Consider the following 25,872-nt stretch of genomic DNA (forward strand, 5'->3'; position numbering starts at 1 on the left):
GAGCAGGTACTAACAAAGAGGCGCTGACACTCAAGCCTGAGATATCGAGTTCTCTTGAGGTAGTACCACAGCACCAAAACTGGACAAAGCAGCATCTCGCCCAAAGTCCTTTCGGGAGAGGATCGAAAAGGACTTGAATCTGGCATCTGCATCTTAGTTGCGAATTCTGGGACCAACTCGAGCGTAACAGATCCCCATCCCCTCCAGTGCCTATCATTGAAGGCCTTGAAGCTTGCCTTAGCTCTTCGCCGATGCCAGGCCAGGCAAGGAAAACAGCCTTAGAGTCAGATCTGATCACTCAATCAACAGCCCATAAAGTGAACGAGCTAGTCTCAAGACGACAGTCACTGCCCAATCCGGGGTCTGAGTTCCCTGGGTGGGCAAGACTGTTCGAAACTTCTTGGAAGCACAATGATCTCTCACAAGGACAAGGGATTCATTTCCTTCAACTGAAGGACTTGGAAGGGCAGCTCTCTAGCCCTTAATGGACAAACTGGAGAGAAGCTTCTCTCAGCTTTGAAAGGTGAAAAAGTCTGCTACCTGCTGAAGAGAAGCTCTGACTGAAGAGATACCTTGTCAACTACACCAGCTACAGAAGACGTTCCATTTCCCCTGGTGCAACAGCTGACAAGGATCTGCAGGTATCCAGACATCTCCTCTTTGCACCTAGAAATAACCCTCTCACTTGCACGAGATGCTGGATAATCTCCAGGTGTGAAGTGCCAGAACTTTAACCACCTGGTGATACCTCTCGACATGCAGGTGGCACAAAAGGTTGAGCCCAGGGGAATCTCTCTCGGGACCTCAGATAACAGAGCCATCATGTCCAGGAACCACTCAGCATGTGGCCACTGGGAGATACCAGAGTCGATCTGAAATTCGGGGTGATCGGAGCCTTGTTGATCCCCTGATGAATCAGAAAAAATGGAGGGAAAGAGTATCCCTCTAAAATGTCCCCTGGGTGCTGGAAAGCATCCTCCAATGCAACCCACAGTCCAGTGCAACTGAGCAGAACACTGGTAACCTCCTGTTGTACCTGGTTACAAAGAGATCATGGTCGAGATTCCCCATAACTCAGTCTCTCCACACTGTGTTGGTGTAGGGACTTGGTCCCTATCACCAGGCTCTGGCAACTGAGCTTGTCTGCCACCACATTTCGAGACCCCGGAATGTATCTGGCCGACAGCTCCACTGAGTGTGCTACTGCCCACTCAAGCAACTGCACTGCCAACCTGTACAGCAGGAAGGACATCAGTCTTCCCGGCTTGTTGATGCATGCCAATAACTCAGCGTTGTCGATCATCAACACTATGGAGTGGCCCATCACTCAGTCCCAAAACTCTTGCTGGTCCAAAAAGGCTGCCTAGAGTTCCCAAACACTGATATTGAGGTGTCTGTTGTTCTGGTCCACACAACAGACACCTTAAACCAACAACTCTTCCAGGTGTGCACCCCATCCCTAGTAGATGTGTCCAAAAAAACAGAAGCACCTCAGGAGGAGGAATGCCCAATGGTATCCCTAAAAAGGGGGCTCCTTTCATCTAACTACCAAGCTAGATCTCTCCTCACTTCCTCCAACAGATGAACAGGGGAGAATGGAGAGTCCCTCACCGGAGACCAATCCTCCTTCATCTCCACTAAAGGGAACAGAAGTGAAGCTGCCCCTGAGGGACCATCTTCTCCGATGACAATAGATGACCCAGAATGACATGCCACTACTGAGCAAGTTGTTCCTGTTGAGACAGGAACTTCAGTGCTGCCTCCTTGAACCTGCCAATATGAGAATACAAAATGAAGCCCCTCACTGATGCTGTGTCTATCGGTATTCCCAGATACTTTACCATTTGCTTGAACGTGAGATCTGACTTCTCGAAGTTGATGTCTACACCCAGAGCATGACAAAAATTTGGGAAACTGATCTCTGCCCTAGCAACGGTGGCAATGAGCTCACCAAAACCAGCCAATCACTCAGGTACTGTACTTCCACAGACATACCCATGTGATGAGCTGATGCCAAGATCAAACTGAATGCCTCAGTGAACACTTGGGGAGAAGCTGAGAGTCTGAAACAAAGTGCCTTGAACTAGAACACCATCCCCCTTGACAATAAAGAGGAGGTATTTGCGGAAGGACCCATGGGTAGATATTGAAAATACACACTCTCAAATCCACCAAAAGCATGAAGTCACCCATTCTGATGGAATCAAAAACCAAACGGGCCACTTCCATCTATGACTGGGTCTGGCGAATGAACCGGTTCGGTGGGGGGAGAAGTAGAAGACTTCCGCAACGCCTTTCCAAAGCATCGCATTCACCTCTTCCCACAGGGCGAGGTCCTTCTGTGATTGGGGAATGAACATTTGGAGGCGGACCAGATCGTGGCTAAGGGGTGATTAAGACTCCAAGGGTAGTCGATACCCTACTTGACTGACAGGCATCAGCTAACCAGGCCTCCATCCAATGTTGCTGCCAAGCTGCCCAACTCTGGCCCCCAGTATTCTCCATCCTTCTTCTTTCCCTGTCCCCTTCCTGAAATGGGAGGAGGGCTGAAAGGGGCACAGCTACGTGTCTTACGCTACCAAAGCCTGGGTACCTCTACAAGGGGCTGAGGAAACCTGGGACTTTCTCTGACCGAAGAGGAAGGGCCAGCCTGACCCGATGGTTGGGCCGCAGTGCCACAAGAAAACCTGGAGGTCTTAGCCACTGTCTGATGAACAAGTCTGCAGTTCCGAAGTCTGTCCAACATGGATCCCCCTCCTCTAGCAAAGAGGGCGGGGGATCCCAGAACTGATCTGTTCCTGAGCGTTAAAGCTGACTCAGGACCAAGAAACCTAAAAGTTTGCGACAACACAGCATCTCCCCCTGCAACGTGAGATAACTCCAAGTCATTCATTCATTCATCCCCCTGGCTCCCCCCCAAAAAGGTTTGCTGTCTAGTGGAGGAGGTAGATAACAGCCCTTCCTCTAAACAGTAAACTTACAGAACCCAAAAATCAACCTACAAGACTGATTGGAATGCTGCCATGGCAGTTAATTCCAGTGCCATTACTTCTGCCTGCGAGAGTGAGACTCCCTCTGCACAGACACATTCTAGTGACAGACCAGGATACAGATGAGTCAGGTCCAGGTCAACCGTTTAGTAGGCAATTAGCTCTCCGAGACAACATGATATTTCCTCTGGTGAGCTAGAATCGCAGGAAGTGCCTTGCATGAACGGCTGGAATGAGGAGACTTCTCTTGCTCAGAACCAAGAGAATTCTCCTGGACAAGAACCTCATCTGCATGCCTAGACCCTGACAAGTTAACAGAAATTCTGGATCCCCTTGGGGTCCCCAGAAAGACTCCATGGGGTAAAGGTGCAGAAAATGCCAAGGTCTCTTCCTTGAGATATTAAAATGATGCATCACTAAATATCTCCACAAAAAGCCTCTGCAACTCAGGGTTGTCCGTGTCCTGGGACATAGGACCCTCAGGTCCCTCCAGGACCCAGTCCTCCTGAGTCTCTCCCTCTGCAGGAGAGGGACACCCACCAGAATCCTCTGTGATCTCCCAATTATTTGGGCATATGTCCTGTTTAGTCCGCGTACTGAACCAGTTATGTAGTGCATGGGCCAGGATGGGAGCAAGCACGGTCCCAAGCCCTGGACCTGTCTGGCTGGCTCCCTGCACCCGGAAAAAACTCCAAGAAGGACAGAGACATCGTGAGCACCCTTGCCCACCCTGTCAAAGGCTGAAGCCCAAGCAGGTGAGCGAGGCTGTGGGCAGTCATCAACCTGTGTTAACAACGTTCACACTGGTCAGGGAGAGCAGTCCTGCTCACACTAACTTGGGCGGGGGATATCCCACAAGCATGCTACAGTCTTCTTAGAAGCCGAGGCTTCTACAAGAGAAGAGACTGAGCAAGGGACCTCCTCTTGCCTTGCCCAAAAGACCAGCCAGTTGGGTGGGCCACATCCCAGGACCCCTGGGCCACTCTCTTGAAAAGCAGGAGGGGGACAGAGGGAGCACTAGCATGCTCTGTGCTCACCTTCTCTTGCTGGGCTGTGCCAGCAGCTGGGACTGGGTCCGTAGACCAGTAATGACCCCGGTAAGACGGGCTACTGGGGGTGGTACAGGTGGCCCAGGCAAGTCAGTTGCACCAGTGCACTCAGCAACAGGAATAGTGGTACCGTGGTGGTGTACCACTAGCAAGAGACAGGCCTGGCACTGGTAGCCAGGGTAGGCAGGCTATCGGGGTTGGAACCGGTACACAACAGGGTTCCGGAGAATCCCAGGTAGCAGTTGCACAGCACTCGAGGACGAAAACGAAGACGGCGATGACAACTTCCTTCTCCTCTCCTTGGGTTTCTCCTTATTGCTGAGCACTGCCTTCGACAACAGCATGCAGAGGAGGACGTCACCCAGAGATGACGTTTATGGTAGCACCAAGGAACACATCACTGACGCATGAGAGGTTACCAAGGAAGTAAGAGCAGTCCTACAGCTAGCAGATACCATGACCAGTAACGCTGTCACGGTCACGGTCAAAGCAGATAGTGGATGGCCCCCCACAGCTTATGTGTGATCACTAAGTTCAGAGACACTTGGCTCCCCCAAGAGGCCTAGAGAGGTCATAACTCCTTATGTCCCTCGGCCTCCACAATGCCTGAAACAGAAGTTGGGTTAGGTTGTTTTGATTATACATATGTCAAGGTATGACACATATAATGAGTGAGGATCAACCTCAATAAAATAGAAACCAAATATACAGACTGTCCTTCCCTGGACAGTGCCTGAACCCTGTGGTTTCCTCTAACAAGAACTAAAGTGATTGTGTGTGTGTGTGTATATATATATATATATATATATATATATTATATATATACACACACACGCAGTCCTCGGTTATTGGCGGGTTCTGTTCTGAGGGTGTGATGTTAACCAAAAATTGCCACCAACTGAAAATTGGTGATTTTCATGCTTTTTTGGCAAATTTCGGGGCTTATTGGCGCCAAACAGTGCCGCTTTTCTGTTATCGGTGCCTCTGTTAGGTATGTATTGGCGCCAATACCCAATTATCAGCACCGATAAGTGGAAATCAGTGATTTTCGGCGCCGAAAATTGCCGATTTTCGTCGCTAGAAAAGCACTGTAAAACCAGATTGCCGTTAACCGAGCCCACTGTTAACCAGGGACTGCCTATATATACAGGCAGTCCCCTGGTTTAAGACGGAGGTTCCGTTCTTACGGCGCGTCGTAAGCCGAAAAACGTCGTAAACCGAAAAATCGTCGAAAATCGTCAAAAATCCTAAGAAAACCTGACTTTTAATGCTCTGGGTGTATTGAAAATGATGTAAACTGCATTTTTATTGAGTTTTCCATCAAAAAACCCTCCAAATTTTTATTATTCTGCCGTTTTGGAGCCATATTTCTTCTGTCGGATCGGCGTACAACACATCATAACCCTGGAACATGCGTCGTAAACTGGGAAATAGTTTCTGATGAATATATCTGAAAAGCGTCGTAACCTCGGAACGTCGTAAGCCAGAGCCATCGTAAACCGGGGACTGCCTGTATATATATATCTTCTTCTTCTTCTTTTAACGTGCTTTTATTCCCATTTTTGTATGGGGTAAGCACGATGCCTTCTTTTGAAGGACTTTTTGATTTGGCTTTGGGGTAGACCTGTGGTCTCGATCGGCTGCCCTGCCTGACATCGCTTAGACCCCGGTACGTATGTTTCATGTATCATACCCGACCCAACGCCCTTTCTTCCCAGCAGCGAGAAATTATTGCGCGGGTATGGCGAGAGTTCGAGACGTGTGACATGTTTCTTATGTTTTTAGAAGGTGTTGTAGTGGCTTTGTTTTTGTGTGTGTATTTAGTCTGTAACATCCATTTGCTTTTTAAGCAAACCTATCCGTTGATTACATATATAATCCCGGGATGTCAACACGGATAGCAAAGTGTCCGCCTCTCTGATCAGTCGGCTGCGGGTTTGAACCCGCGCCACAGACCTCTACGAAGTCCGAAGTTGCTGCTGTAACCGACTGAGCCATCGAGGCTCTATATATATATATATATATATATATATATATATATATATATATATATATATATATATATATATATATATATATATATATATATATATATATATATATATATATATATATATATATATATATATATATATATATATATATATATATATATATATATATATATATATATATATATGTATATATATATATATATATATATATATATATATATATATATATATATATATATATATATATATATATATATATATATATATATGGGTACAGTAATAATAAACAACAACAAAAATTTGTTTCAAACAAAAAACATAAAACAGAAAGCAAAAGGCAGTCTGGCAGAGATGCACAGAGGTGTCTTCATATGATGACAGCTGATAGCAAATTGGTGTGCAGACCAATGAGCAGGTGGGGCTTCCCCCTACTGTCGGTAGTTAACGACCTTGTCTGAAAGTTAAACGGCTGTTCCAGCTTGCATTTGCAAGCTAAATTCCTATGTAAAGAACAAGGGTTTGTATTTGTGTAGGAACAAACAAGCATCAATTTAAACTCTCTTTCCAAATTTTTTCAATAACTTTACATAAGGTAATTCAATTACGACACAGCAAGTGCCCATGTGGTACTCGCTAACCACAGTGAGATGTCTTGAGTGAGGGTATGTCACTTGTCAGTGATAGCACCTACATGCCTCCCTCACGCTGATTAAAAGAATTATGAAAATTATCCCCTATTAATAATTTATATTGAAGTAAAATTCTTCACAACTGTATCTCTTTAATAGATTTAATCAAAATGCCATTAATCATACTTAGCCTTATTTCTGTAGATATGGAAATTCTTAGTCACATCAACTTGTATCAGTCAAGACTGAAATGCTTCTACTGGAAATGAGCAGTCCTGTGTACGACACCCACTTCCCTTTCCAAGTGAATGCTGTAGATTCAATTTAACAGAAGTTGACTTATACCTTCCCTATCAACTGGTAGGGGGAAGCTCTGCCCACCTGTTGGTCTGCACTCCATTTTCCCTTTCGGTTCAGGTGTCAGATGAGAGGGGTGGCTGAAGTGGGCCATTCACGTAAAGAATATCACATTCGTATATTAACAAAAATACAAATTACTTTTAAAAATTTTCTATCTGTTCCTACAAAAAAACAAACTTTCATGCTTTATACAGGAGTCTCACCCACTGGTGGGAGGAAATCTGGGAACTCTCTGAACCAACATGTAGGTTCACCCAAACAGGGATGACACCTTCCTGATCCAAAACGAGCAGAGGAAGGGACCTTGCACCTCTAGCATAATCCACATATGGAATGTGGCAGTTGCTAGACTTCTGGACCACTGAGTAATGGGTATGTATGAAATTACTCAATCAAGCTGTAAGAACCCAGACAGAAGTCTTGGAGACAGCAAAGAAGGTGAAAATGATTAAAGAGTCTGCTTTATCATCTGTCATCCTCTCCCCTTGCTAAGAGAGGAGGGGAATTTGCATTCCTTCATCACAGTGAAAAGACTGGTGCTAAACAGATAGCTAACCGGCAGTCTCATATGTCCAGCTTGTATATGGAATGGGGACTCTTTGACTTTCCATTATTGGAGAGGAAAGAAGATAGAGAGAGAGAGAGAGAGAGAGAGAGGGAAAAGAACAAGTCACTCTTATCTCATCTCCTGCCAACTAGATACCTACACAAGGTGCTACCTGTCCCAAAAGGAGCTGGGCTTGCCATCCAGTCTATAAGCAGCCACCACTAGCCCAAAGAAAGAGTGTCCAGGACCAGTGGGCAACCACTCGATCACCTCTGCTTGAGAACATGATGAGCCGACAGGTTTTTACTGAGTGCTAAAGATGGGGCAATGACCCTGGCATCATGAATGCTTGATCAGGCTGCATACTCGCCTTCCATGCTGAATGAGTAATATGCCCGCGATTTGACTCCTAGAGCCAGAAAGACCTATGTTCCCTCATAACCTTCCTTGACTCTATGAACTTACTGAAGACACATTGACATTCAACACAAAATACTGTGAGCTCCTTGGATAGCCAACAGCACCCAAACGTACTAAAAAGCCCACATGGCAGTGGACATAAAAGGACTCAAACATACATGACCAAAAGTTGGGAGTCTTGACTGCAATTCAGGACAATTTTGAGCAAAAAGATCTCCATCCTCCCAAGTGACAACCATGTGAGAACCCAGATGATACCCCTGTACCCATATTGATGTCAGGGCTAACAACAACACCGTCTTTGAATTCAGATCTTGCCTGACAGCCTCATAAAGACTCGTACAAACTACACGTCAAGACTCCTCAAGGTAAGAGTCATAACCCTCCTGGGTCTGAATCCATGAGAGAGAAAAGACTGTTAGAGCTTCTCAGGAGTATAAAAGATCTCCTTAAAAAGGAAAGATCTGCTCTTAGGATCAAACCCTGGCTTAAGATTGATCCATGCCTTCAAAAGCTGAGGCAGAAAGAAGATTCTCATGGCAAAAGTAGACAAGAAAACACTGCTACATGCTGATGAGTAGCTCTGACCGAAGAATTACTTTGTCTCCAAGATAAAAAATCAGAGACCAACTTGTCTGGTAGACAGCCACTTTGAATGAAAGTATTCTGAAACTTCTACATAAACCTATGAGAGAACCCTCTTATCATAGGAGATGTTGGGACACCTCCCGGCATTTAGTGCTATAACTCTCAACACCCAGAGATACCCAACTAAGAACAGCTGAATCTGATGGTTAACCAAGGAAGAATATCGGTTGGACCTTTGACAACAAAGCTAGCAGGTTTGTATAATACTCAGTACAGACACATAGGAACCATCAGACTGCCTGAGAAAACAAGAAAACAACCCATCATTGATTACCTACTTTAGGCAGAATTTTGAAAAAGATGCAAGATTTGAGGTTGCTCTCCAGAAAAGAAAGTCTCCCACCATACTTAACCAATGCAAACATGGAGAAGAAAGAAACCTGTTGTGCAACATGGCAGCCAGGTGTAAGCTTGAAATCTGGAAATCTCAAACTCTACCTCCACCTTACAGGTGTCTAGGGACCAACGTCCCTGTTATCAGCCTCCAATGTTAGCGTTCCCAAGGGGAAAGAGCCTTGTTACATTCCCATGTGCAGTTCCCATCATCCTGCTAATCTTCTAAAAGTGTGACAGGAGACCTAAATAAAGGTGACATGCCGAGCAAATTGTCCCTGAAGTGACAGGAACTTACACACAATCTACCTGAGTTTCCTGACGCAAGAATCAAAGGAAAGGTTCTTGCTGCAGCCATAAACCCTGTGCTCACTCTGTTTGGGAAAGAGGCGAAAAATCTTAATCAGTTAGGGAACATGAAGGCATCAGAGAGGAAGACGAAGGAGAAGTTAGAGATGATAGAAATTAGGATCTGGAATTAGTAAGAGTGAGGAAATACTGGGGGGGGGACAGGAATAGGGCTCACAGAATCGACCTTGGACCAGGAGGGGATGAAGACAGGAAAAAGACTATAGTAAAGGATGAGGGTGAAGGGGATAGGAAAAACATTGTAGGAAGGTATGAGGGTGTAAAAGAAAGGAAAGAGAAGGATAAGAAAATTGTAAGGCAGAGTAAGTCCAAGAAAGGACAGAGCTAGTATACAAGCTAAATGAGAGTAAGGACTCACTGTAAACACCATTGAACAAGGATGGCTGTGAATCAGAAGTCAGTGAAGAAATGGACAGAGAAAGATGGAAAGTTCGAGTGATGAGGGAGTGGAAGAGGTACAATCACTCAAAAAAAGTTTTGCAACATACTTCAAAACTTTTCGGACAACAGCTTATAAAGACATCTGGTGCTATTTGGCAACTCAGTTGTAGCGCATGGAACAACTGAGCACTAGTGGTGGGTCCGAGAAATTACCTGCAGTTTCCCTCAAACAGTGCTTTTTGATATTGCTTACTGTTGTCATATTTTACTTAATTAAAGGATGTTACTATAACACTTCAGAGGTCATCTGTTCTTATGTTTTAATATTTTCATCTCCAACTGCCATCACTATCGTTGTTTTATCTCCTTCATATGTGTGAACTTTGTAGACATAGGCCTACGACTGAAAAAGTTAAACTATTAGTCTTATTAACATCAATTTTAGTCTTATTAACATCAACAAATACGACTTTTGTAAAGATTTGCTTCACATTATTATTAATTAAATTTCTGAATGACTAATCCTATGTATATTGTGAACTAGTGAAACTTAATATAAAATATACTGAACTAGATTGTCTATTTTTGTAATACATAGAATATAAACGCACACATACATACATACACACACATACATACATACATACATACATACATATATATATATATATATATATATAATATATATATATATATATATATATATATATATATATATATATATATATATATATATATATATATATATATATATATATATATATATATATATATATATATATATATATATATATATATATTGCCGTTATCATGTGTAATTTCTTATTTCTTTCATTGCTACTTAGGCCTATCATTTTGAAATGAAGTTAAGCCTATTTTTGTATTTCTTATTATCTAAGTTTCTAAAGAATTAAAATTAGCTAGAAATGACATTAATTTAATTAATGCTAAATGCCAGTATGCAAGCAGTGAAGAAGACTACCATGTTCATCAGTGGAGAATGTCTCCTCATCGCAAAAGATGTCGTACAGAAATCATCGGCCACTGGATTTATATTATAACGCAAACCCTAGAGCTGATATGAAGTCTTTCTTGGCAGGAGTATGATGAAATAATATCTTGGTCTCATGTAGCCTGTTACGGATGGTTTGAGCAGCAACTTGAAGGAGAGCGTAATGTTCTCTCTTTATAGCAACATCGGTTGTCAGGGGAGTTAGGTGGAGCTCCTTCAGTGATCATCCAATGATGATCCTTAACAGTAGTTTTACAGTTTATCATGTTTCCTCGTTCTCTCTGTTGTTGATACATGGTTGACACGATAGAAACATTAGTCTTATCAAGATGATTGTGGTGCGGATGAGTCTCTTGCCCAACTTACTGGTGCAAGTGACGTGACAGTTTAGTTTAACTTTCCTGCCCGAATGTGGAGTCACACAATAACATACGACGTTATGAGATTTTTGTTTTTGTTTCTGACAACGATAATGGTTGAATTCTTTCTTTATTTATTTATATATAATTTCATTGATGATTATTCAATATTATTTTATTAATTCAATAAGCTTTTATCTGGATTCGAAATATAGTTTCTTCTTTGACTCTTTTGCCCGATCATCTGAAGTTAAATTTTTCAAAATGTTTCATCATTTTTCGTAATATGAATTTTTCACTCACCATTCTTTTTTATATTGTTAACCGTATGATTAATAACCAAAATCGAATAAGAAAATTATATTTCCTTGTAAATATCAAAAGAAAAAATTACTGTTAGGTGAACGAAAACTTCTGGAACATGTTGCAAAACATTTTTGAGTGACTATACATTGAAGCATAGTACTCCAGGAAGTACCCAAGACTAGAAAGTACTTTATTTCAAGTGCGAAGGACATATATTACATTTTTAAGAATTATGAAAGGTACTGCTTGGAAAAGTATGGAGATAGTAAACAGCACTGGTTGCAAGGATTGGGTAAATTCATAGGAGGTAAGTTGTTGGACTTTTACCAGATGATTATGTGTGTAGGAAGACAGAGGTATGAAGTTCTGAAAGAGGATGATTGATCAGGTGAGAAGAGTGAGAGGGAATAAGATATAAGAAGAATGAGTTTGAGGATGTACAGATGGGAAAGAACAAGAGTGTGTCAATGTATGCCATCGGCTTGAAATTTTAGCTAGAAAAAAGTATGGGGATAAAGACATGAAAGACAATATAGGCGTACCCTTGTTATCAGCAATCCAGTTTTATGGTGCTTGTCTAACGATGACAATAACTGGATTTTCAGCGATGATAACTGGATTTTCAATGTCGACATGTGCCAATATCTGCTTATCAGCGCCGATACCCACCTAACAGCAACACCGACCCCCCCTTATTGGCACCGATATTCATCGATTTCCAGTTATCTGCAATTTTCCAGTTATTGTCACGCCATTGGGAACACAGCCGCCCCCCCGCCCCCAACAATAACCAGGGACTGCCTGTAAGATGTTGATGAAGTTTCTGGCTACTGTTCTTGATTGTGTAGCAGAGTTTGTAAATGCTAAGCAGAAGGAAAACTACACATTTTTAAAGTAATTTTTATTTTTCCTTTCTTTACATAGGATGTTGCTTGCGAAAGCGAGCTGGAATGGCTGTTAACTTTCAAAGAAGTTCATTAGCTACTGACAGTTGGGGGGAAGCCCAGCCCACTCGTCGGTCTGCACTCCACTTTGCCTTTTGGCCCAGGTATCAGAATGAGGGGTGGCTGAGGTGGGCCATAAATGTAAAGACCTTCAGGTTTGTATGTTAGGAAAATACAAATTACTTTAAAAATTTGCACTAGTTTGTTCCTAAACAAATAAGAAACCTTTGGTCTTTACATAGGAGACTTACCCTTTGGTGGGTGGATTCTGGGTAAATCTCTCGACCGACTGGTAGTTTTGCTCACCTGGGCCTCTCTTCCTGGTCTCAAAGAGCCAATGAAGGAGTCCTGTGCCTCTGACCTGTTGAACATATGGAATGTTCAACTGCCTGACTTCTGGGCCTTTTGAATTAATGAATTTGTGTCATTATTTCGAAAAAGGCTTGGATGAACCGATAGTGTTGGAGACAACTGGATGAACTCATAGTGTTGGAGACAATAAAAAGCTAATACAACCAACATGTTTTTTTATTGTCAGCCCCTCTCTTCCCTTGCTAGAGAGAGGGGGAGGACTTGCACCTAATAATCTACTCTAGATTATAGACAGGGTACTTTATTATCTACACTCACCTGCATGGCCAGTCCAGCATGTGATGGCTCACCACCTGCCTCTCTGCCCTACGGGAGAGGGAGATAAAAGGAGAAAAGGGAGGAAGCCAGTCACTCACACACACACTCACTCTCTCTTTCGCTATCACACACTCACTCTCTCTTTCGCTACCACACACCTTAGGCAAGATGCTACCTGTCCATCTAATGGAGTTGGCTGAGCTACACAACTTGTTGAGCAGCCACCATAGGACCCAAGGAAAATGTGTCCAAGGACCTGTGGAACCAACAGGTTCTTCCAGAATGTGAGGGATGGACCAAAGTCCCTAACCTTGTGAGCTCTTGCTCGGAACGTACTCCCATCCACCTCGTCAGATGTAGAGTATGCCCGCTTGATTGTCTCACGAAGTCAGAAAGAAATTGTCTTCTTGGACACCTCTTTCTTTGTCCAACTGGTACTAATGAAGAATCAAGTCCTCTTACGGCAGTACCACAGCACCTTAACTGGACACAGAGGCATCTAATCCTGATCACTACCAACATGTCCTCTAGAGAGGGGATCCAGAAGGACTCGAAGCTGGAGTGAGGGACTGATGAATTCTGAGTCTTGGCTACAAAGTCCAGGACAAACTCAAGCATAACAGGTCCCCATCCCCTCGAGTGCTTAACATCGAAGTAAAGTCCTTGTAACTTGCAAACTCTCTTCGCCGATGCTAGGGCAAGCAAGAACACAGTCTTGAGGGTCAGATCCGTGACTGGTGACTCTTGTAAAGGTTTGTAGGGTGCATGAGTCAGGCTCCATAAAACAAGCATCATCCCACTCAGGGGGCTGAGTTTCCAGGGAAGGCAAGACTGTTCAAAGCTTCTTAATAGCATAGAGATCTCACATGAGGAACAAAGATTGATGCCTTTCAAGCGAAGGCTTGGCACAGGCCAGCTCTGTAGCCCTTAATAGCTGAGATGGAGAGAAGCTTCTCTTGGCGAAGAAAGACAAGAAAGTCTGTTACCTGCTGAAGAGTAGCTCCGACCGGAGATATACCCTGTCCATGAAACCAACCACAGAAGACAGGCCATTTTCCCTGGTACAGAGCCGCAGAAGATTTACGAGGGTATCCACACATCTCTGTCACTGTTCAGCGAGGAAAACCTTGTAAAACCTCTCGCTCACAAGAGACGCTGGATAGTCTCCAGGTGTGAAGAGACAGTTCATTCACGGCCTGGTGATACCTCTCTATGTGCAGCTGGCATAGCAGGTTGTGCCAAGGGGGAATCTCTTGGCACCTTGGAAAGCAGAGCTAGTAGGTCCGGATTCCATTTGGCATTAGGCCACTTGGGAGCCACCAGAGTCATCCTGAGATTTGGGGTGATCATGACCCTGTTGATCACCTGACAAATCTGACAAAATAGAGGAAAGATGTAGGCCTCTAGATTGTCCCATGGGTGCTGGAAGGCATCTTCTAATGCTACCCATGGGTCTGGTGCGATCAAGCAGAACACTGGCAGCTTCCTGTTGTGCCAGGTTGCAAAGAGGTCTATCGATGGTAGACGCCAAAGATCGAACAATCTTTCCACAATGTCTGGGTGTAAGGATCACTCTGTCCCTATCACCTGACTCTGGCAGCTGAGCTTGTCTGCCACCATGCTCCGGTTCCCCGGAATGTACCTGGCTGACAGCTCTACCAATTGTCCTACTGCCCACTAGTGCACCTGCACCACCAACATGTAGAGCTGAAGGGAAACCAATCCCCCCTGCTTGTTGACGTAAGCCACTACCGTGGTATTGTCGCTCATCAGTACCACAGAGTGCCAAATCACTTGATCCAGAATACTGATGTGGTGGCGTTTGTCATTCCAGTTCCACACACCTGAAACCAGCAACTCCTCCAGGCCCGCGCCCCATCCCTCGGTCGATGCATCCGAAAACAGAAGCAACTTGGGAGGGGGAGTGCCTAATGGTACAGTACTCTTATTAGGAGGTTCCTGTCATCTAGCCACCAGGCTAAGTCCTCCCTTACTTCCTCCGAGAGAGGAATCGGAAAGAAAGGAGAGTCCCTTGCTGGAGACCAAAACCCCATTCTCCACTGAAGGGAATGAAGGTGAAGCTGCCCATGAGAGACCTGTTTCTCCAAGGACGACAGGTGACCGAGAACAACTTGCCCTGCCAAGCTGGTTGACAGGAACAACTGTGATGCTTCTCTAACTCGCTGATACACAAGTCTCAAGGGTAGACTCTTACTGCTGCCATATTTATCAGCATGCCATGATGCTTTACTCTCTGCTTGGGTGTGAGATCGGACTTTTTGAAATTGATCAGGACTCCCAGGTCGCAACACAACTCGAAAAGTCGGTCTCTGTCCCAAAGCAACTGCGACCAAGAGCTCACCAGGACTAGCCAATCATCAAGATACCTCAGGGGACGTATTCTGTGTGAATGGGCCCAAGATGACACAAGGGTGAACACTCGGGTGAACACCTGGGGAGCGGTTGAGAGCCCAAAACAAAGTGCCCTGAACTGGAACACCGTCACCCCAAGGGTGAAGTGGGGGCACTTGCAAGAGGGCTGGTGGATAAGTATTTGAAAATACAAATCCTTCAGGTCCACCGAAAGCATGAAGTCTGACTACTTGATGGCACACAGTACTAAACGTACTGTTTCTATCTTGAACCAAGTCTGGCGAACGAATCGGTTCAGGGAAGAAAGGTCTATGACTAGTCTCCAACCACCTCTCATTTTCTCTACAAGAAAAAGGTGACTTCTACAGCTCCTTGCTTCAGCATCGCCTTCACCTATTCCCACAGGGCGAGATCCTTCAATGAGCTGGGAATGTATGTCTGGAGAGGACCAGGCTGTTGGTGACAGGTGGCAAGAACTTGAAGGGTTGTAGATATCCTACCCATAGGACGTCCACTACCCAGGCTTCCGTTCTGTATCGCTGCCATGTTGCCCAATGGCTTGATAGGAACCTCACCCCACAGTGGCAGCAAATGGGGTGGATCGACACCCCTAATGTCCTCCTCCCTTCTTACCCTTGCCCCCTTTCCCAGGCTGGGAAGAGGGCCGAAAGGGGCACTGTTACGCACCCTTCCTAGCAGGGGCAGAAGAAGGCTGGGTATTCCTGTGGGTACCCTTGGAAGCCTGGGACTTCCTAGGACCCAAAGAGGAAGGGCCAGTCTGACCCGAAGGTTGGGCTGCAGTGACATACGAAGACCAGATCTTGGCCACTGCCTGGTGAACATGCAGGTCATTATTCTCAGATTGTAGCCTGTCCACCCCGGCATCCACTTCTCTCTAGGTCTGTTCCTATGCTCCAATGCTGACTCGGAACTGACAAACCTAGTGATTTGAGTCAAAACAGCATCTCTCCTCTTGAGCACCAGGTTTGCCCATAAATTAACAGTCTGATGGGCTAGGTAGGAGATGGCTCTACCTCCAGACAACATCAGCCTCCTGAAAGTGGCTTCCTCCTCGGAATTACAAGAACCTGAAGAGGAAGAAGCAATCTTGGCCACTGCAAGGGATCAAAGATCTATCAAGGACACTTTCTGGAATGATGCAGTGGCAGTTGATTCCAGTGCTGCTGCCTCCTCCTGTGAAAGGGAAACTCCCTCTGCACAGAGGCGGTCCAGCAACAGACCCGGACACAGGCAAACCAGGTCCGGGTTAACCTGTTTAGTTGGCAAGGGCTTCTCCAGGTCACGTAGTATCTCCTCTGGCGAATGAGAATGAGGAAGAGTCTTTCATGAGCGGCTAGACCTAAGCAAACTGTCTTGCCCAGACACAAGAGAATTCACCTGGTCCAAGACCCCTTCAGCAAGTCCCGACCATAGCAAGCCCGTTGAGGCTTTGGGTTCCATTTGAGGTCACCAAAAGCCTTTGAGGGCTGACAGACGGTCCACAGGGACAGCCATGCTCTCTTCCCCAAGATCGTTGTACTGCATATCAAAAGACGATCTCTGAATAACTCCTCTGCAACTTGGGGGTGTCCGAGTTCCAAACCTTAAGCCCGTCTGCCTCCCGGAAAACCCCAAGGAGGTGGAGGGGACAGGTGAGAGATGCCTAGCATCCTTCACGGACCTGCCGGAGATTGACTGAAGCCCCGGCAGGTGAGGAAGGCTGTAGGCAGTTGTCAACCTGCAGTGACAACAGCCACATGGGTCTGGGAGAGTGGTCCTGTTCATGTGAACATAAGATGGGGCCGTCCCAGGGAGAGCAGACCTGTTCACTCAAGCATGGATGGGGACTGTCCTGAAGACATGCTTCAGTCTTCTTAGAGGCCAGGGCCCCTACAGTAGAAGAAGACTGGGAGGGAGATCTCCTCTTGCCTTTCCCAGGTGAGCGGACCGGTAGGCCAGCATCACTGTTCCGGGACCCTGGCACCATTCCCGTATGGGAATGAGCAGGAGGTGAGTGAGCGCCTGCATGCTCTGAACTCACTCTCTCTCCCTGGGCCAGTTCTGGGTGTGTAGACTGGGGACCCTTACAAGAACAGGAGGGTGAATTCCTGGGACCAGTAGCCGTGTACTGGGGGTCCATGGAACCCCAGGCAGCAGCTGCCCCCATGTCAATAGACAGATTGGGATTTGCAGTACTGGTAGTACAGCAAACAAGAGATCCCACAGCCTTTCCTGTGGAAGAAGGCTGGCTGTCGAAAGCCCTACAGGACTTCTTACAACTAGAAGAAGTAGCTTTCTTCTTCCTCCACTTGTTGTTTGGAAGAAGAAGGGAAGGTGGTGGAAGCACAAGACGAAGACAAAGATGAAGACGACAATGACTTCTGATTCCTATTCTTCGACTTCTTCCAATCACGGCAGGCCTTGGACAACAGGGTGTGTAGAAGGATGTATCAATTGAAGACGATGTCGAGGGAATCACTTGAGGGCACACTACAGGAGGCATGACCAAGGGAACCACCACCACAGTGGTGGCTCCCGAACCAGTAGATATTGTGACCATAGATGTAGTTACAGCCATGGCAGCAGCAGTCACAGGCAGGGTCTTGGAGGCTCTCAAGCGAGATATCAAACCCTCCACATTTGGCTCCCCTGGGAGGCCTAGGGAAGGCCATAACTCCCTAAGTCCCTCGGGCTCCACAACACCTGAAACGAGTCGGGTTAAGGGAGACACTCTCACTTCACCCCGAGGGGAATAACTCCCCCTCTGAGTGCATGGAGACTGCCAGAGAGGAGTTGTACCAGTCAACCACCCACACAACACCAACTCTCTACTGACAAAGCAATAGGAGACAATGAAGGGGAAACCGCTCCCTTAGGAGTAGCAACAGCAAGAGGAAGCTTGGCCAGGGGCAAGAAGGATCCAGAGAGAATCTTCAGTGTCACTGGCGGAGTATTGCACTCCAATGACACCAGGGAAACTTTCTTCTCTCTCTCTCTCTTCTTTTTCTGGCCCAACTGCACCCGCTGTTCAGAAGGCCAGACACGACACTCACTATATGGGTTGCAGTTATGCACAATGCGCACAGAGCATGAGGTTCAATTTCCACTGAGGTGAGGAACCGATTACGTACAGGGTTTGTTAATTCCTGGCAGTGCCTCATAACACATGGTTTCCTCTCCTTAGGCTGATGTAAATCAGGGTTTTGCATTATTAATATAGATGGAAAATAAATGAACACTCATATACACAATAAGAAGCAACAAAAAAATTGAGAGGCAGTCGGGCAAAGAGCGTAGCAGGCCTCTTGACATGACAGTGGCCGAAAGCAAAGTGAAGCACAAACTGAAGAGTGGGCAGGGCTTCCCCCCTACCGTCGATAACTACCTACCTTGTTTGAAAGTTAACAGCTGTTCCAGCTCAAGTTTGCAAGCAATATCCCTGTGCAAAGACCAAAGGCTTGTATCTGTGTAGGAACAAACTACTCTGCAACTCGGGGGTGTTCGAGTCCTGGGGTATAGGACCCTCAAGCCCTTCCAGGTCACAGTTTTCACGGGCTACTCCCTCTACAAGAGAGGGATGCTCGCCAGAGCCCCCTGGTGATCTCTCCACCACTCAAGCATGCGACCGGTCCAGCCCCAAGAACCGAGCCCGGAACGTATGTTTCCGTGGTCGGGCTGGGATGGAAGCATGAAAGTCCAGGCCCCAAAACCTAAGCCTTCCCAGCTCCCAGAAAAACCCAAGGAGGTTGAAGGGACAGGTGAGAGATACATAGCACCATTACCGGGCCTCCGGCATGGCCAGTGAGTAGAGCTACGGGTGGTGGTCAACCTGTGCTTATGAAGGCCGTATGGTTCAGGGAGAGTGGTCCTGTTCATGCGAACATGAATAGGGGCTGTCCTGTAGATGTGTTAGTCTTCTTAGAAGCCGGAGCCTCTACGGCAGAAGAAAACTGGATGAGAGACCTCCTCTTGCCTTTCCCAGGTGAGCAGGCCAGTGTGCCGGCATCACTGTTCTGGGATCCTTGCACCACTGTCTTTGGAGAACAGGACGGGGGTGAGTGAGTGCCTGCATGCTCTCTACTATCTCTTGCTGGGCCGTGGTAGCAACTGGGCCCAGGTCGGTAGACTGAGAACCCTTACTGGTCCAAGAAAGTGACTTCCCGGGACTGGATGCAAGGGTCCTGGGACAAAGGGGAGCTTCAGTACCAGGAGTATTGTTAGCAAGAGACCCTGTAGCCTTCCCCGTGGAGGAAGGCTGGTTATCAGAAGCCCTACGGGACTTCTTACGGCTGGGAGAGGCAGCCACCCTCTTCCTCAGCTTACTAGCTTTGGCATTAGAAGGGGAGGAGGTGACAGCACACAATGAAGAGATGATGATGACTTCCGATTCCTCTCCTTCAACTTCTTCCAGTCGTGGCAGACCTTGGACAGCAGGGTATGGAGGAAGGCATCACCTAGGGATGAAGAGGTAGAGGGCAATACCTGAGGGCATGCTACCAGAGGCGTGTGCTGTGTTATCAGCAATGTAGAGGTGGCCTTCAAGCCAGCAGACACCATAACTGTGGAAGTAGTGACAGTTATGGTGGAGACAGTTACTGAAAGGCCTTTGGAAGCCTTCAAGTGCGACATCAATCCCAAAAACCTTGGCTCCCCCGGGAGGCCTAGGAATAGCCATTACTCCCTAAGCCCCTTGGGCTCCACAACACCTTCAAGACAAGGTGAGGTCATCTCCCTTCGCCATAAGGAGTGCCCTCACAACAACAACTCCCCCTACGAGTGGAAGGAGACTAGCAGAGAGTAGTCAAACCTGCTGACCCTTCTCCTACACTGGCTCTCTACTGACAACGCAGTAGGAGGTGGTGAAGGAGAAACAGCTCCCTTAGGAGCAACAGCAAGTGGAAGCCTGGCCATGGGCAAGAAAGAACCAGAGAGAATCTTCGGTGTCACTGGCAGAGTATTGCACTCAGATGACACCGAAGAAACCTTCTTCTCTTTCTGAGCAAATTTCACCCACTGTTCAGAAGGCCAGATTTGACACTCACTACAGGGGCTAGCTACGTTGCAGTCATGCTTATTGCATGATGCACACAATGTATGTGGGTCTATTTCATATGAGGAGAGGATAAGTTAAGTATAGCTTAGTTTTACCAGACCACTGAGCTGATTAACAGCTCTCCTAGGGCTGGCCCGAAGGATTAGACTTATTTTACATGGCTAAGAACCAATTGGTTACTTAGCAATGGGACCTACAGCTTATTGTGGAATCCGAACCACATTCTAGCGAGAAATGAATTTCTATCACCAGAAATAAATTCCTCTAACTCTTCATCTGCCGGCCGGGGGAATTGAACTATGGAACTGATTGCAAGATTTGTTCTTACTTCTTACCTGGACACTGCTTAATAATAAACAGATTCCTCTCCCCAGGCTGTTGAGGGATTTGCATAACAAAAATATTAGCAAACTATCACACACAAGCATATAACAAGAAAAAGGCAACAAAAGGAAAGTGAACAGCACTCAGCCAGAGAAGTGTAAAGAAGCCTTTACACGACGGTGCCCAAAAGCAAAATGGAGTGCACACTGATGAGTGCGAGAGGCTTCCCCCCTATGTCAGCAGCTAACAACCTTGTTTGAAAGTTAACAGCCATTCCAGCTCGTGTTCACAAGCAAAATCTCAAGTAAAGAGCAAAGGTTTGTACTTGTGTAGGAACAAGTGTTCGTTACTGTACTGAACTTCCAAAATCTGGCTGCGAGTAATATTTTCTTACAGTTTTCACTCTTATGAAACATATTATAGCCTTATTTTATTAAATAATTGTGTTTTTGCTTCCAAAGAAATGAAAAAGATGAGGCATGTTAGGTTCCCTGTTAGTGATTTTTGAATGAAATTCTACATGGTACAACTACAGTATAACTCCACATGGTTTATTACCTTGGAAATTGAGTTTATCTATAGTATTTTGGTTGCTTATCAAGAATTTACCGTCATCATTTGCCGCTTGACTGTAATTAATCTCAGAACTGATATATTATTGTATGCTGGCCATCCTGGAATGCTATCACGCATACGCAGTGTCATAGGGGATCTTTTGGTAAAAAGTGGAGTTTCCTTCACCAGGGGGCTAAGTAACACAGCCTGTTAGGTTAGGTTAGGTTAGTATAGTTCCTTTTATAATAGGTTTCCTTAGCCAATCCCTTCTTGAACATATGGCTCCCATATGCCTTCAGTATCCATGGAACCATTCCAGGGTGGCCATCAAAACACCTGTTTCCAAAGGGTCTCCGATAAAGATGTGAGATTAATAATGATTGACCTCCAATAAACAACACCAACTTCTTCATCAGCAACACTAAAAGTATAGGAAAAGTCAATTTCCAAGGTTATAAGCCATGCAGAGTTGGTCTAGAGTTTTACCTCCTATGCAGTCATGTAGCATTACTTTTGAGTATGGGTGTACCTGGCACCCTATGTAAAGTTAAGTTGAAGAAGGATGCATTCCTGTAACTGTCCTGGAGGTAAAACTATAGAACAGCTCTGCACGGACTATTACGTGGAAATCAATTTTTCCTATACTTTTAGTGTTGCTGATGAAGGAGGTGGCATTGTTTATTGTCAGTCAATTATTATTAACCTCATAAATTTCCAACATAAGGTTGGGGACCCTTTGGGAGCGCGGGATTTTGGGTGGGGGAAATCGCTGGGAAGACAGGCCTGTCATGTTGTTGTTATGGAATGGTTCCACGCATGGGCAAGTCATTAGGAGGCCATATGTTCAAGAAGTGATTGCCTGAGGAAACCTATTATAAAAGTAACTATACTAACCTAACATACCCAAACCTAACCTAACCTAACCTAGCAGGCCATGTTACTTAGCTGGGGGGCAGTGAAGGAAACTTCACTTTTTACCAAAAGGCCCCCTATAACACTGCGTATGCACAATGGCAGTCCAAGATGGCCAGCACACAAAAACATATCAGTTCTGATGTTAATTACAGGTTAATTACAGTCAACTGACAAAAATTAACAGTAAATTGTTAATAAACACTCAAAATAATATAGGAAAAGTCAATTTCCAAGGTGCAGAGTGCTGGCCAGAGAGGTAGCCTAGTAAGAAATTTTTAAGACAACAGAACATAGTAAGCAGGGAAAACAGGTTATGGTCAGAGGCAGTAGTAGCCAGGACGGTAGAACTATAGAACAACTCCGCATGGGGTATTACCTTGGAAATTTACTTTTTCTATAGTATTTTGGTTGCTTATCAAGAATTTACTGTTAATTTTGGGAGGCTGACTGTAATTAAACCTCAGATCTGATATGTGCTGGCCATCCTGGAATGCTATCGCGCAAGCACAGTGTTATAGGGGAACTTTTGGTAAAAAGTGGAGTTTCCTTCATTGGGGGTCCAGGGGCCTCTGCCTCCCAGATAAGTAACATGGCCTACTAGGTTAGGTTAGGTTAAGGTACGTTAGGGTAGTATAGTTCCTTTTATGGTAAATCTAGGCAATAGTTCCACCTGGACTATTACCTTGGAAATTGATTTTTCCTATACTTCTAGTGCTGCTGATCAAGGAAGTGGTGGTGTTTATTGTCAGTCAATTATTCTTAACCTCATATCTACCCAACATAGTTGGGAACCCTCTGAGAATGCGGGGTTTCTGGTAGGAGAGAACATTGGGAGAAGGACCGGACTGCCATGTTGTTGTTATGGAATGGTTCTGCACATGCGCAAGTCATTAGGGAGCCATATGTTCAAAGAGGGATTGGCTAAGGAAACCTATTATAAAAGGAACTACACTAACCTAACCTAATCTAACAGGTCGTATCACTTAGCCCCCAGACCCCCTGGAAAGAAACTCCCCTATAATACTGCACATGCTCAACTGCATTCCAGGATGCCCAGGATGACCAACAAAAAATAATAGTAAATTCTTGATAAGCAACCAAAATACTATATATAGCAAAATTCAATTTCAAACTAACACTCCATGCAGTGCTATTGCTTAGTTCTACCCCTTTTATAATAGGTTTCCTTAGCCAATCCCTTCTTGAACATATGGCTCCCTAATGACTTACACATGCACGGAACCATTCCATAACAACATGGCAGTCTTGTCTTTCTCCTAGCAATTTTCCCCACCCAAAACCCCACATTCCCAAAGGGTCCCCAACATGTTGGATAGAGATATGAGGTTAATATTAATTGACCAACAATACACAACACCACCTCCTTCATCAGTAACACTGAAATTATAGGAAAAATCAATTTCTAAGGTAATAGTCTCGGCAAAGCTGTACTCAAGTTTTACCCCCTGCACTTCTGGCCACCCCCCTACATACCATACTTGTTCACAGGGTTACATATAAATGGTATTTCTAAGCAAGAGCTCTGCACGGACTATTACATTGGAAATCGATTCTTAATATACTTTTAGAGTTGCTGATGAAGGAGGTGATGTTACTTATTGTCAGTCAGTTAGGCTATTATTAACCCCATATCTACCCTATATGGTTGGGGACCCTTTGGGAACAAAGGGTTTTGGAAAAGTTGGAAGAAAGACCGGCCCACCATGCTGTTGTTATGGAAAGGTTCTGTGCATGTGCAAGTCACCAGGGAGCAATATGTTTACGAAGGGATTGGCTAAGGAAACCTATTATAAAAGGAACTAGGTAGACTAGAACTAAGTATTACCTTCGAAATTGGAAATTGACTGTTTCTATAGTGTTCTGGTTGCTTATCAAAATGTACCATTATTTTCTGTCGCTCGACAGTAATTAACCTCAAAACAGATTATATGTTTGCCATCGCACATGCGCTGTGTTATAGAGAAACTATTAGTAAAAAGTGGAGTTTCCTTCGCCGGGGATCTGGGGGCTTCTGCCCCCCCGGCTAGCTAACAAGGCCAACTAAGTTAGGTTAGGTAGGGTATGTTAGGTTAGCATAGTTCTTTTACGACAGATTTCCTTAGCCAATTCCTTCTAGAACATACGGCTCCCTAATGTCTCTTGTATTCGTGGAACTGTTCCATACACTCCGTGCGGAGCTAATACTGAGAAAGATGAAGAACTAACCTAGCATACACTAACCTAACCTGACCTAGAGGCTGTGTTACTTTGGTGTTACTTAGGGAGCTCTGCTCCCCAGACCCCCACAATGAAGGAAACTCCACTATCTACCAAAAGCTCCCCTATAACACTGCACCTGTGCAATAGCATTCCAGGATGGCCAGCATACAACTTCTGAGGTTAATTAGCCTACTGGTTAATTAGTCGACAGACAAAAAATAACAGTAAATTCTAAATAGGCCTAAGCAACCAAAATACTATAGGAAAAATCAATTTCGAAATTAATACCAGATGGGGAGCTCTTGCTTAGTTCTACCGAATAAACAAGTAGGATTTAGCCTAAGAGGAAGTCGAAGACACGAGAAGCTTATGACGTTCCAGTTAGAAACAGTCAGAGCAAATATGGCCCAAAGTCACAAAAATATTTGGTTTGGATATGCTATTTGCCTTAGCATAAACTAGCAGGCCACAGCAAAGACGTTAAATGAGCGGCCAGCCTCTGCTTAGGCCCAGGTAATTAGGTAATCAGAGGGCACTCACCTGGCCCTTCCACTGGACGGCTGATCAACACGTAGCCCTGGACTAGGGTGGCCTCCACTCTCTCTCAGTCTACCGTAGGACCCAAAGCGGGGCTGCTTCACAAAAATCAAACATTAATTTCATCCTCTGCTTCCGATCAGTGCTGTATGCAATGACAATTACCGTAAGTCATGACAACGACTCCTTATTTCTTTTATGTTAACTCTGACTACTCTTATTTTGTAAACAATAACACAAAGGATGCAATCCTATCCTATAAAAATAGGAGGATACATTACCATTTGGATGTTACAACTGAGGGTAGTACGATGCTTACTTATTTTTATGAACAAGTATTAGCGTATCCATATATTATACTTACTTATGAAGTTTCTTCCTTTTTATTATACCCTTGAGCCTTTACTTTCCCCAATTACATAATAATCTTTACATTTAAGTCTTTTGCGCAGTTGGCCGGAGTCATATTAAAATTAACATTGCGTTCATTTCCAATAAAAACCAAAGATTGATTTGATGTTCCTGTAAAGTATTAAAGAGGTTGCCACCTTGGTTATATAGCTCTTTAAAGGACAACATTCGCATAGTATGTAATTTGTGTATTTGCAGACAATAAATTCATTCCTCTTAATCAATCAAGCAGCACTCAAAAGAAAGATGTAGAGTTTGTCAAAGACCTTTTTTTTTTAACAAACTAATACTGATGCGTTAATTTGGAATACGAAAGTTGGTGGTCAGCCGTGTCAGGTTGAAATGCAAAAGTTCCCCAAGATCACCTGAAATACTTTTTTTGTGCACATACATACATACATACATACATACATACATACATACATACATACATACATACATACATACATACATACATACATATTACTTCCGAGGCAGAGTGAATTGGATATTAAAGGACGTTTGTAGCTTTCT

General features: G+C 44.8%; 1 protein-coding gene across 2 annotated transcripts in view; it reads right to left on the reverse strand.

The window, feature by feature from the left end:
• The window catches only part of LOC136848553 (ubiquitin carboxyl-terminal hydrolase 38-like), a 247,682-nt gene extending 222,463 nt beyond the window's left edge, over positions 1-25,219 (reverse strand). The window contains exon 1 of one of the 2 annotated variants that reach the window (XM_067120838.1): positions 24,952-25,219. The gene's annotated coding sequence lies outside the window, so the exon portion shown is untranslated. The remainder of the gene's footprint in view (positions 1-24,951) is intronic. The other variant, XM_067120847.1, reaches the window with a different exon arrangement.
• Between the last annotated feature and the right edge of the window lie 653 nt (positions 25,220-25,872).

Source organism: Macrobrachium rosenbergii, chromosome 2 (genome assembly GCF_040412425.1).
Source record: "Macrobrachium rosenbergii isolate ZJJX-2024 chromosome 2, ASM4041242v1, whole genome shotgun sequence".
Lineage (NCBI taxonomy): Eukaryota > Metazoa > Arthropoda > Malacostraca > Decapoda > Palaemonidae > Macrobrachium > Macrobrachium rosenbergii.